This window comes from Onychomys torridus, unplaced genomic scaffold (genome assembly GCF_903995425.1).
Source record: "Onychomys torridus unplaced genomic scaffold, mOncTor1.1, whole genome shotgun sequence".
Taxonomy (NCBI): Eukaryota; Metazoa; Chordata; class Mammalia; order Rodentia; family Cricetidae; genus Onychomys; species Onychomys torridus.
This window is the reverse complement of record NW_023412336.1, coordinates 52,501-66,945: the sequence shown is the minus strand read 5'-3', so window position 1 is coordinate 66,945 and position 14,445 is coordinate 52,501. Positions and strand designations below refer to the sequence as shown.

At 41.2% G+C, this 14,445-nt stretch overlaps 1 pseudogene; it reads right to left on the bottom strand.

The window, feature by feature from the left end:
* Positions 1–47: 47 nt before the first annotated feature.
* Positions 48–14,445, bottom strand: part of LOC118575614 — a 24,341-nt pseudogene continuing 9,943 nt past the window's right edge.

Here is a 14,445-nt window from a genome sequence, read left to right as displayed (position 1 = left end):
AAACACTCCCCCAAGACTAAAGACACATCTCTTGCTTTGTCACTTACCTGCTATGCTGAATACTATAACAGTAAATATAATACTTGGCAATAACTCCTGGGTACCAGCTCAGCCAGCAATTTCCCAAGGAAATATGGTGACACTCTGTAGTATCCACTGGTATGCTCATGTCTAGAGACAAAGATCACATTATACATCCTTAGATTAGTCCACAAGGCACAGGTGAGATGCTGGCTAAGCTGACTTCTGCCGCCACAGGGGGCCTAACAGGACAGTGTCCCTATGCTCCAGGCTGACTCCCATGCATGTCCCCATCTTAGGGACCAGCATCCCTAGGCCAGCATCCTGATGGCATTCTCACTAGGATTCTCCCCATCAGAAAACTCTACCTTGTTTTGTCCACTCTGGCCACACAACAGTCCCTCCAGGGAAACAGCCTAATGTGCCCTCTCTCCTCAGAGTCTCTGCACTCTGAAGCTGGCTCCCTGAGGAGCAGCTCATTCCTACCTCACCTCAGACAGCGGTCATGGAGACTTCTCTCCTTCCAGGTCTCATGAATAAGGTGACACTGTCACTCTGAGGTCACCGTGCAGCCTCAGGACACTACATCCTTCTGCTCTCTCTTTAGGACAGATGTACTCCTTCAATAATCTCTCTGTACAACTGTGAATCTTTACCAGATACCAAACCTAGTCCTTTCCCTTCCTGGCCTTTTCAAATCCCAAGCTTTTCCCCCTCCAGTGTCTTCATTGTATCTCTGACTTTTTTTTGATATAGCATCACCAGTGCAGGCTGGAATTAAATTCCATATGCAGCCAAGAATGTCCACTCTCCTGCCTCTACCCTGGCCCCAAGTACTGGGATTACAGGAATACAGCCATGCTCGTGTTTTGTGATACTATGAATCTAACACAGGATTTCAGGCACACAAGCACTCTAACTACTCAGTTCTTCTTTGACGACTCCTCTCCTGGGCATGTACATGGAGACAAATCCTGGCCATGTTTGAGAGAATTGAATTCTAAGCATAGGCTACCAGGAAAAGTTTCTTTCCTGCTTGAAAAACACAGGAGATAAACAGCCCTTTTATATTCAGCTGCTGTCTGGCTCTTTCCAGCCTCCATCAAGAGGAGATACTCATTCTTGTGCAGCTGTACCTCTCCAACCCCAATGTGCTGCTGAACCAGCACACTTAAGCTCTGTGAAACCCTGACATCCTTCTTTGGGGGGGTCATGAATTTCCTGTGATTTTGTCTGCATCACTGAGATCTAGCGGTCTCACCCAAATTTTGAAACTTTCTCTGAGCAACAGACACCTGTGCTCTTGATTTCCCATCCACTTTTCAGTTAATATTAATAATCTCTTTACATACTTCAAAAATCATGACACCAAATGATAGACACAAAATTTCATTATTTGTTTATTGTCAACTAAATACGTAAGAAAAATGGGGAATTACTGGTAATTCATGAGATAACATTCATGTAATTAATTGATCACCTGCTCCTGGTGCCTGCTTCTGGAGCAGGGGTTACTCACAAAAAGCGATCCTCGTCAATCACAAAGAGCTCCCCAGCAGACACACTTGTGATGGTCTGGAAGATGGTGACCACAAAGAGCAGGCCAGCTCTGCAAGGACAGAATGGAAGCAAAAGCAATAGTAAAGTCAACATTATTGGCTTCTTTCCAATACACCTTCTTCTGTAGATTAAATAATATTACACAGATTTTTATTTAAAAAAAAAAAAGCAGTATTGTATATTTGGCTCAGCAGTAAAGAGTGCTTGTTGCTCTTGCAAAGGAACCAGGTTTGGTTGGTAGCACCCACATGGTGGATCACAACCATCTGTCACTGGAGTTCAAAGAGAGCCCATGCTACCTAGTTTATGTCAACTTAACACAAGCTAAGGTTATCTGAATAGAAGAACCTCTATTGAGAAAATAACCTACTTAAGATCCAGTTGTAAGGCATTTTCTTAATTACTGGTAGATGGGGAAGGGCTTAGCCTATTGTGGGTGCTGCATCTCTGAGCTGGTGGTCTTGAGTTCTCTAAGAAAAGAGGCTAAGCAAGTCATGGGGAGCAAGCCTGTAAGCAGCACCCACCCATGGCATCTGCGCATTCCTACCTGGTTTGAGTTCCAGTCCTGACTTCTCTTCAGTAATGGAATACAATGTGGAAATGTAAGCTGAATAAACCCTTTCCTCCCCAACTTGACCGATGATCATGTGCTTAATCAGAGCAATAGTAACCCAAACTAAGATAGGAAACAATGCCTCTTTGTGATAGTCAGAGGTCTCAGGGAAAACACATGGTACAGAGACATACATGTAGGCAAACACTCATATACATGAAAATAAAATAAGTATTTTTTAAAAGAGGAAGATGGAAAAAAAATTTTTTTTGAGCTGGGGATCGAACCCAGGGCCTTGTGCTTGCTAGGTGAGCACTCTACAACTGAGCTAAATCCCCAACCCGAAGACGGAAAATTTAGAACTGTTCTGGTTAAAAAGGTCAGGAAGTATGCGTCTCATTAGTTATTTTCCTCTCTGTCTCCACAGCGGTATCTATTAATCGAAGTGTGTTCTCTGAAATCCAACAATTGAATAATGACCTTTAATATAATGATTCTAGAGTAAGTAATTTAGAAGTTAATTGGTTGTAGATGAAATCATGAGAGTGGAGCCTCATAATGTCATCTTTGTCCTCATCATGGGAAGAAACAGCAATGCAGTGTCTGCCTCCAGAGGGCTGAGATAAGGTGGCCAGACAGGAAGAGCCTGGGAGAGAATCCTCACCTCAGACTCTCCCACTGCAGTGTGGAGACACATTTGCTTTTAAATCCACTGAGTCTGTGGTATTTAGTCATGGCAGCCCAACCCACTACTTCAATTTAACTAACAAAACAGATAATCATCTTTCCTAATGTATAAAGAGAAAAACATAAAGATTAATAAAACTCCAAGGAGTTTTCATGTTCAGTTGGCTGTGTTGATTTCAGAAGAGTAAGAATGAAAACGTGAAACAGTGGAGGGAATCTCTACTCAACAGTTTACTACAGTCATGGACTGTAGAAACATTTTTAAAGCCTTGATGGTTATCCATAAAATGGGTCAACAACTTCCTGCATGGTTTCCAAAGAGCTCATAAAATGAATTCAGTCATGCTTATTTATACGGTGTAATTTGTGTTCCTGTGATAGGGGATGGTAAGCAGGAGGAGGGGAACAAAAGACCCTCTGCAGTTATCTGTTTCCTGGACACACATGTCAGGTTCCTATAGACAGATGCATGATTGGGTGCTAACAGCCTGCTACATAACACCTTCTCAATTGACAGTCAGAAGTCAGTGACTCTCTAGGTACACAGTGATGGTTGGATATCCAGATCAGAGGAAGGGGACCTTGTTGGAGACTAGTTCCTCCTGAATTAAAGTAAAATTCCATTTTAAAATCTATGAAAGGCCAGATTAAAGAAGAAGAAAGGAAAAGAAAAAGACAACCTAAAAATGTGTAAGACTCTGAGAAGAGCAGGAAGCAAGACCTCCAAACTGCTGGACTTGGGAGACAGAGGCATGAAGACTGCTGACTGAGGCCAGCCTGGGCTACATGACAAGTTCTGGGCCTGTCAGGTCACAACTGTGGCCCTGCCTCAAAGGAAGAAACAAGAGCAGAGGACCTGACCTGAGTACCCCATATACAGCCATAGAGCATGAGACCTGAGCACTTCATGACCAAACATTTAGCTGGGTTTCTCCTCCTCTCCTAATGAGTCAGTCTTGCTTTCAAGGCTTAACTCTACTGAACACACAACCCTCCCTCTTCCATTCCCCCACACACACATTCCCTGGTGCTCAGGGCATCTCCCCTCTCTCTGTTTCCAATAAATTGCCCTCAAGTTCCATCTGTGTTTACTTTCATATGTTTTATCAACAAATCCAAGAACTTAGAAAGGGGACCTTATGGGCCTGGTTATACTGAACCATATATACTACATCTACTTTCTGATCTGAGTTTTTAGGTATTATCATTGTAGATTGACAACCTATAGCTACATATTTAAGGTATAAAACTAATATAATTCACGAACAATTCTGTAAAATAATTATATCAAATTAAATTAGGTAATATCCATCACTACAAATAAACATCATTTTAAAGGTAATGCATTAGAAATGTAGTCTCAAGAACTTTGAAATGTGTATTAATATTTGCTGGATGGAATTGCTGTACAATCTGTCTCAAAAGGGAAACATCTTATTTCTTCTATTTAACAGATTTTGTACTCTTAGCCCGTGTGTGTCTCCTCACTGCCCACTTCCCTGGCAAAGTGTACACTATGCTTCCTGGAGGTCAACTGCTTTATAATCCACATGTAAGTGAAACATGTTTGTCTTTCTGGGTTTGCATTACTTATTTGGCATGATATTCCTCAAATCTTCAATTCTATCCATATTGTTATAAATTCCCGTTTTAAAAATAAGCAGCATTTGAGTAACGTTTTCTTCATCATCTATGTGTTGGCAGACAGTTAAATTCCTTAACTTGGTTACTGTGCATAGTACTCAAATGAACATCAGATTTCACGTGCATTTTGGGTAAATGATTTTAAATAGACATGTAAGTATGCACAGGATAAATGTCTGTTTCCAGATATTTCTTTCAATAATTGCTTTCTCCTTAATGTTTGGCTGCCACCTCAACCCTATAATGCTATTGAGCCAAAGGAGCTCACATGCCACAAAATTCAAACCCAGCTCCTAGTTGTACAGTTAGACAAAGTACAAAGGCTTTGCTGGATCCAAACATGAGAAGCATCTCTGACCTCCTGAACATTATTGATAAAGTAAATATTGATACCCCGAAAATTTTAATAGCTGTATTTCATAGATGATAATGAGGAAGTGTTTTGAACTGTCCTACATAGGTTTCTGCTGCTACTATGAACACCATGACCAAAAGAAACTTGTGGAGAATAGAATTTATCTGGCTTACATATCTCAGGTCACAGTTCATCCCCGAGGAAAGTCACACAGGAATTCAAGGCAGGATCTGGAGACAGGGATGGAAGCTGAGGCCACAGAGAGGTATTCCTTATTGGCTTGCGCCTCATGACTTGCCAACCTGCTTCCTTATACAACTCAGAACCATCTGTCTAGAAGTGGCACTGTTCCCATTTGGGCTGGCCCCTCCCACATCCATCATTAATCAAGAAAATGTCCCACAGACTTGCCTGCAAGCCAGCCTGATAGATGTGTTTTCTTAATCAAGGTTCCTTCTTCCCACATGACTCTGGCTGTTGCCAAGTTGACAAAAAACTAACCAGCACACTAACGAAAAGAATCAACCACTAATCAGGACGACTGAAATAAACAATACACAAAGGCCATTGTCACACAGTACAACTTCTTATACAATACTGGTAGCAGAGGAAGTGAAAAATACAAATTAAGAGCATTTCACAATTTCTAAAAAGAATATGAAGAAACATCTAATAAAGCTCTTCTTTATGTCTGCATTTTCCAAGATCATTTCTGAGAGCATCAGACAAACTCCATTTTAAAGAAAACTTCATTTCTAGCAATACTAAGATAAAAACTGAACCAAGTTCCAGAGATATAAACACACAGTTAAGACTCTGGTCAAGGGGACCGCCACCCCAGGGTGGGTAGGCTGCTGGCCAAGAAATAGTTATGAAGCTAAAACAAAAGCTTCACCCATCAAAGTCTCTAATAGTGCTGGGAGAGACTCCAAATATATTTTGTCTTCTGTAGTTTTCTCTTGGCGAGATGTTCCAGTTGACTAAAGTATGACCCTGAAACACAAAGGTTTTTACCTCCTAGCTTGCAGCTTTTCCCTTTCAAAACCCTTCACTCTGAGAGTACAGGGCCATCCTCCTTCACCTGGCTAGCCAATGTGTTGGATGAGGGCCACACCTGGGCTTGATTTTTATTAATAAGTCCTTTTTAACTTGCATCGGATATTGGTTCTGTGGTGGTCTTGCTTGGGGGTCTCACGACACGGGCACAACAATTTCCACATCAGGTTTTTTGGAGTTTGTGTCTGAAAGCTTCCTGTGACAGTGTCTACACCATCTTGGGTTAAGATATGCCATCTACACAGGGCATAAAGCAAGTACTAGCAGATTTGAAAAGCATTCAGATATTGGCCTTCAGGAAGGTGAAAAGAAGACAGATGGAAATAGATGTGGCAGACATCTCACTGCAAACTAACTCCTGATCCACACATAAGGTAATTCATAGAAGAACTGGTTTTTATGTTTGTTCTTAACTTCAAAATTAATCAGTGTTTTCCACACATCAAAACATATTTGTGGGGCTATGGAAATGGCCCATTCAGCAACAGGTCTGCCATGCAGCCATGAGGACCTGAGGTCAAATGCCTAGAACACATGTAAAAGTGTCCAGGCACAGTGTTTCTCATCTGTAACTCCAGTGATGAAGGGTACAGAGGTGGAGACTTGGAGCTCATCAGCCTGTCAGCCTAGCCAAGTCAATGATCTCTAGATCCAGTGAGGGGCCTGCCTGGAAAAAGAAAGTGGAGGGTCATCAAGGGAAACCTGGAATCAACCTCTGACCTCCATATGGAGACACATGTGTGCTCACCAACATGCACATAAGCACACACTCACATACACACGAGTGCAGTCCACACAAACCTGCACATATAACACCTCTGTGTGTGTGTGTCTCTCTCTCTGTCTGTCTGTGTCTCTTTATATCTTTCATCTCTCTGTCTTTCTGTCTCTGTATATCTCTGTCTCTGTTTCTCTCTGTGTGTCTATCTGTCTCGAGAGAGGCTTTCTGAAGTTCTTAATCATCTTTCCTTAATTGTCAAGCCTCTCTGGCTGTTGGGAGATACCCTGAGGCTGTGGGTGTCAAGCAGGAGACCCAGTTGAGGAAACAATTTTATGCCATACATAAATTACAGTGAAAATTCTGAAAATTGTGATTCTGATGAGACACCATGTTTGGAACATGCTACAGTCATTTTAAAAACTTTAACATGAAAGGATATCTTAAAAGCCACATTATAGCTCAACTTAGACAAGGATCACAACAAAGGTGACATCTATAAGACAAGTCAGGAAAAACTGACTCTCATCCTATTACCCTACAGTCACATTCAAACATAGCAAATATGTTCAAGAAAATTGGCAAGTTGGGGATTTAGCTCAGTGGTAGAGTGCTTGCCTAGCAAGCGCAAGGCCCTGGGTTCAGTCCTCAGTTCAAAATAAAAGAAAAGAAAAAAGAAAAAAGAAAATTGGAACCAAAGAAACAAAAGAAGAATAAATAGTCAAAGTAAAACATTTATGTGCCAAGGGCATTATCAACAGAATAAAAAGGCAATACACAGAAGAGAAGAAGTGTCTATGTATCATGTATCTGGTTTGGGATTCTCATCTCAGAAACAGAAATCACTGTAACTCAAGGAAAAGTTAAGGGCTAATGAGATGGTTCAGCAGGTAAGATGACGCCGCCATTCTTGATGACCTTCAGTACAATCCTGAAACCCATGTGGTAGAGGGCTTGCTCCTGCAAACTGTCCTCTGACCTCCTCCTGTATGCTGTAGGACACATATGCCCACACATATACACACATTAGAGAAATACGTATTTATGTAATGAAAGAAACTATTTTATTAAAAATGGGATATTTGCAGTCACTTTATAAAACATCCAATGAAGTATCATTTTTTATTAAATATCTTATTCAAAACAAGAAAGAACATAAGTTTAGGTGAGGTTGTAAACAGTTGAAGCCCTTGGGTTGTGCTGGTGAGGATATATAATAGTACAGTGAAGTTGGACATAGGAGAGCAGTTCCTAAAACAATTAACCCAATGGCCTATGAATTGGCAACTCAAGCTTTCTACCTTAAAGAACAAAAGCCCAGAGCTCAAACAGATGTACTTGCATACTCAACAGCATGGTTCATAGTAGCCAAATGTGAGAGCAAACCACATTTCCAGTCACAGATGAATGGGAAGCAACACATCATACACACCATGGACAATTATTCTGCCTTACAGAGCCCAAGAAATCCACACACATGCCACACTTTGATGAGCCTGAGGACATCACACCAATGGAAACAAGCCAGCCAAAATGAACAAAAACAAAGACAAATAACAACAATACACAGACACTTGTGAGACTCCAATTTAGGGTTCCCACATTATTCATATTCAACGACAAAAAGTAGAATGGTAGACACCAGGAATCGGGAGTGGGTGGTATATGGAGTCTTCCTTCAGAGCTATTGGATTTCATCTGGGAAGAGGAGAAATGTCTGACATTTAGAGTGTGGTGATGCTCACATAACATGAAGCTACTCCATAGAGTAAAACTGTTAAAATATGAATGTGTGCTGTGTATAGTTTCATATTATCTACACACAAACATGTAAAGAACTTAGTTTGTCCACTCAGGCTTCCATGTACCAACACACTCTATCACATCATAAAATGATTACTCTGTTCTTGCCATGAATTCCAGTTCTTAATAGAATTACATAAGCGTGAACTAAGTGATAGCATTTTCTGAAAATCAGGATCCAAGTTTGCATACCTGGTCTCGACTTCAGTACAATCATTTCGTAGGAAACGAAAAGCGATACCCACCAACACAGCCAGAATGATTGTGATAAATACCTTTCAAAAAGATAATGGGGAAAAGAAAAACTTTCCATTAGGAAGGAAGTTTAGAAACAAGATATATGGTTTCCTAATCAGATCTCTCCAAAGAATATGAAACACATATGTTAAACTGAAGATTAAGGTCTCTGCAAGCTGAGGCTCTGACAGAACAGACCCTGGAAAAGCTCAGTTCAGGTTCTGAAACATGGATGACACAGCGGGAGAGAATGCAGGTCCCTGGGGAGGTCGGGGGACAATCCAAAGTAAGAGGCAGTGTTCACCTAAACTGAGATCTCAACACTGGTGCAGCAAACATGTGCAGTTTCTACCTCAAGTGGTTTAAAGGACTCTGGCTCTCTTTTCTCTTTAGTTAGAGACAAGTTCACCCAGGCCAGGGGTCAGCTCATGGCAGAGCCCTGCACAGCACACACTAGACCTAGTCCTGATCCCCTCAACTGCAAACCAATCACAAAACTGAAGACGACTCACAACCCAGTTCCTAGACTTTGTGCTAGGGACTTTGTGCTAAGAAGGGGGAGCTGGTCCTCCCCTGTGTCACCTCTGGGACATCTGTGCCTGTGTGGGAACGATCACTATTGCTGTCACTAGTGTTCAGACAGAGTCCCCTGGGTCACCTGGTGCCCCATTGCCCCTCATCTCTGTCACTGTGCTCCATCAACCTCAGCCAGAGAGGCCTGTGCGCAAGTCTCATCTAAGCTTCAAACTCCTCCAGACCCTCATCTACCTCCATCCACTCAGTCTGTGCAGACAGTCACAGGAGCCTGCACTGCTTTGGTTTGGGGACAAAATGACTTTAGAAGGTGCTTCACTTAGCAGAGGAGTAAGGCTACATAATGCTGTAACTTGTTTAAAAGATTCTGTTATTCCTCTGGTGATGTTTTAAAAGTAGAATATTATGATCTGAGGGAAAGCATTCTACCATGTAACTTGACAAATTAGAACTCAAAACACTAGGGCTTGGAGATAAGGCTCAGCAGTTAAGATCATTAGCTGCTCTTGCAAAGGGCCTGAGATTCAGTTCCCAGCATGCAAATGGCCCCTACAACCTTCCATAGCTCCAGTTTCAGAGGATCTCATGTCTTCTGCTGACCTTCATGGGCATGTCTATGATGCACAAATATAGATGCAATCAAAACAGCCATACATAATACATAAATAAAAGAATGAATGAATGAATGAATGATTTAGAGATTTAGTCCTCAATACCTAACATTGCTAACACACACAGACACACACACACACACACACACACACACACACACACACACATCTTACCTGATGATATTGCCTCACTGTTGAACAATGAGTAACACAATTTGATGAACGTAACTCACTTTTTTCCAGTCATATTAAATCTTTTTTCCAAAAAGAATGGATATAAAAATGCTCTTTTATGACATAAATGCCCAAGTAAAAAACCAAAGCGTCTGGAGCAACTGACAGTACAAGTCAAAGGGTGGGAATGTCCACACACACACACACACACACACACACACACCGGGAAGGCAGCAGTATTGAAACATGAAAAGGGCAGCACACATGTCAGGAAGTAGGTGCTGTTTCATTACAGCCAGCAACACACGACCTTCCCATGCTCAACAGAAACTAAATTCTGACAATAACAACTCACTTCCAGCAGAACTGACTGTGAGTTCTCACTGGACAGGGACAGGGATGTAGGTCCATGGTAGAGTGATTGTCCTCTCATGGCTGAGGCCCCAGGATCAAACACTAACACTGCAGAATCCTCAACATCATGAAAAAAATGTAAATGAATAAGTGATGGCCCAGTGAACTGGAAGAACCACATTTCTGTGTGACATTCATGTTAAAATACAGAAAATCTTAAGGCATGATGGTCCTTGTTACAGAGCCGGTTTAAAGAAAAGTGGAACCTCACTTCCCCCCAGCTCCCAGTCAGCTGACAGGGAAGAGCGCTGTTCAGTCCAGTCACTATCTGTGTGTGAACTGCACTCTTGGAGTGGCTTCTGCTTTCACGCTGCACTCCAGTAAAGGAACAGCACTCTGCAATGGGCTCATCTCTCAGGCAGTGCCTGCACAGGCTCCCTCAGAGGGGATCAATGGCCCTGTTTCCTCATCCCATGATTTCAGCTACAGATCACCCTCCTTTCCCTCCTCAGTCACCTCCACCCTCTCTACTTAGACTTTCTGCAAAGTCCATTCTTTCATCTGTTTTCATGCTACAACTTTATCTGTTTATTCAGTTACCATCCATCCACCACATGAAAAGTTACATCAGGACAGAAGCCTTTGACTCCCTTACTCATTCCTGGACTTAAGCTTGTTCGATTTAGACAGGTGAGAGGAACTCCCAGGTGTGCTGAATTTCTTGTTGACTTCCCTGAATTAAGTTTCCTACTGGGATTAGTCATTATAGTTCCTCTGAGTAAAAAACAACCACTAAAATGTTTTCTGTAAGTAAAAAGTTAATCACATTCTACTTACTTTATTTCTATGTGCCAAGTGGGAATGACAAATTCATGGAACGGAGTAGAAGATAAATGTGACCCTGAAGTACACCGACTCAGAAACAAATTGTTCCCACTTGAGTTTTTCACAATACAATTAAAGTAATTCATCAGGTTACCTGAATCATAGTGTCAACTGGAAAACCACAGTAATTTTTGAATAAATGAGAGATATTCCATCTGAGCTGATTCCAAAAAAGGGTGGCACACGTGACCTCCTCCAACGCCAAGCTCCTCTCTGCCCTCTGTTCCCCCAAGAGCGGGTCCAGTTCAGCTCTGATTTCTCTGTGTAAGGAGGACTGGGCATACATGGTGGCTAATTCGTCTGTGACTTGGTGCCGTCTCTCAGCAAGTTCTTTGTACTTGTCAGCTTAGGGATAAAAGTGGATAAAGACAAGAAGCAGACAACAATTTAACTGATTTTTCCAAGAAAATTTTCATGAATAACACATAAATTATGTACCAGTTTTTCTTTGAGACAGTCTCATGTACCCTAGACTGGCCTCAAAGTTTGCTAAGAAGCCAAGGGTGACCTTAACTGCTCCAGGTCCTCCTGTGTCTGTCTCAAGGACTGAGATGACAGGCATGCACTTCATACCCAGTTACGTGGTGCTGGGAACCAAACTCAAGGCTTGGTGCATGCAAGGCAAGGACTCCACAAGCTGACTTACATCTTCGAACATAATAAAATTACCCCTGTGTAATTCCTTAACAGATTAGAAGAGTGTCCCTAACTGACCTGACTACTTCCATTATCCCATGGATACAGCAAACTGAATGACCTCTTCCCATCTGGACCGCAAGTCTTCACAAAGTCTTCCTTCCCTTTGTAACATAAAAGTCTGGTGCCTGCTTTTTGCCACATGTGAATGTATATGCAAATGTGAAAACTGCCAAGTATCATGTACAAAAATGTTATAAGCAAAGTCAGGCATCGTGACATAACCCTGTAATACCTATATTTGGGAGGTGAGGTGGAAAACGCATACATTTAGGGCCAGCCTGGCTACATGAGCAAACCACATCTAAAACAATAACAAGGATAATATGACAAACAACAAGTACATTTACTTTCTAACAGAAATTTCCTTTACAAGTGACAGTATCATATAAATGGTCTATTATAATTTAAATATAAAACACAAAACACAACAGACAGAAAACTCTATTAGCTAATTTTAGGACACTGAATTAACATATAAAGCTACTATCTAAAGAACCACACTACTGTGTGATAATGAAATCAGTTAGGCAAAAAATCTGACGCTAGAAGATTCACATACCATCATGGCCTTCTTCTTCTGTGTCTAATATAGCAGAGAAACCTCCATTAATGATGTCCAGGAAGAAGTCTGCAGGGTTGTTGTGGGAATCATATTCATAACCTACAAAGAAGTTGGCCATAAACACAAACCTGAGGACACTCTTTCAGATAGTGGGATGGGGAGGGGAGACAGAATTTAAGAGCTTCTTCCTCTTCTTGCCCCTCCTCACTAACTTATCCTTTCCTCTTGTATATACACTCATAATATTTCAAAAATATCTGCTTCCCAGTATAATATGAACGTATATGTATATACACATTTATGAATATGTATGTATGTTGATGTGTATGTTCTACATACATATGTGAACTCTTACTATGAAACAATCATTTGAGTTTGGCCTAAATTTTTATTGGAATCCAAATACTCACAAATGTTTACACTTTTAAATGATAAAGATTAATCAAAAACAAAGAGAGAGCTGCTGGTACAATGGCTTTTACAGAGGCCACAAGAATATAAAGCAGATGGCAATTAATAATTCAGGTGTCAACCCACCAGATGAGTAACTCTTTGATGAAGGAATCTTACTAAACAAGGCTTATGGGCCCACAAACTCTGAAAGCCAGGTGCATCTGTCTGTAATTTTTCTCATGTGCCACTAAGTTTCTTCCCTAAAAACAGCTATGGGAGTTCTCTCCAGTGCCTGTGGACACTGCTGCTTCTGTATGTAATTTCACATGTACAAAAAAAGCTGTGGTATCTCCCCAATCCCTACACGGTAATATGTAATCTCATATAATATGTACATCATTAAGCTGTATAATTTTGATATGTAGAAAATGTAGTAGAATATGCTTCAAAGTTTGATCTATTATTCCATGAGGACTGTAAGGCACTTAGGTCCTGTATTTATCATTAGCATAAACTTCCATAAAGAAAACAGCAATTTCTTCTCAGTTCTAAGAGATGCTACATACAAATGGCTGATTTTGACCCTCAGAGCAAATTCAAACTAGACTGAATGCTTCCTAAGATTAACCTCCAGAGGAAATACACAAGGAAATATTCTCAGGTGTATATTGTAGAACCAAGGCCAGGAATAAAGTAACATTGGTGCTAAGTCTGGCTGATAAAGACCTACTCCCTAAAAAAATTCCTCAGCAGCTTGTCTCACTGGGCACTGTGCCCCCGGCCTCAGGTCACAGCCTGAACCTTGAATCTGGGCATTGCCATGGTTACCCATGCCCTCAGATGTAACTTTCTTTACTTTCCATGGGATGGATATAAGGGGAGACAGAACCAAGAATGAGGGAGAAGCTAGAGAAAAATAAAAAATATTCCTCAGTACGTGTGTGAGTCTGATTCCCTCAGATAAATAAGAGTTATCCCTAAGTCCTGTTACTCTGAAAGCATTCTTTTAGCAACCCTGGATGTAGTTCAGGGAGCTGGTTTCTCAGTCTGCTAGAGAGCGATGGAAAGCAAGTATTTAAACCTATATTTGGAGATATAATCATCCATAACTATATTCATATTTCACTAAAATGAAACTGACGTCATGAATCATTAAAAAACATTTCATCATCTAATACGACTATGAAAAAAAACCCAAGCAGACCAAAAACATGAGTCCACAGAAGCCAGACTTAAGCCAGTCTATCCCCCAAGCATTGCCTAAACCTGAAATGCAAAGATACTACTAACTTAAGTAACATCTCCACAGCTCCTCAGAGTCACATCACACTAGGAGAAAACTGAAAACCACCATATGTTAAGTGAGCAAGAATAGGATGATGCTGGGCTTTCCAAAGCTGTTCCAGTGACAGATAACTGGACTTGAGGACAGCATGTTAATGAAGAGGGTCACCACAACTGGAAAGCAGAACAAAAAGCTCAGGAAAAATACTGTATGTAACACAGGCATGACACAGGACAGCAGAAAGAAAAGAGACCTGACAACAAGCCTGTGCTGCACCACTAACAGAGTCCTGTCACCAATTTATCCTAAGGTAT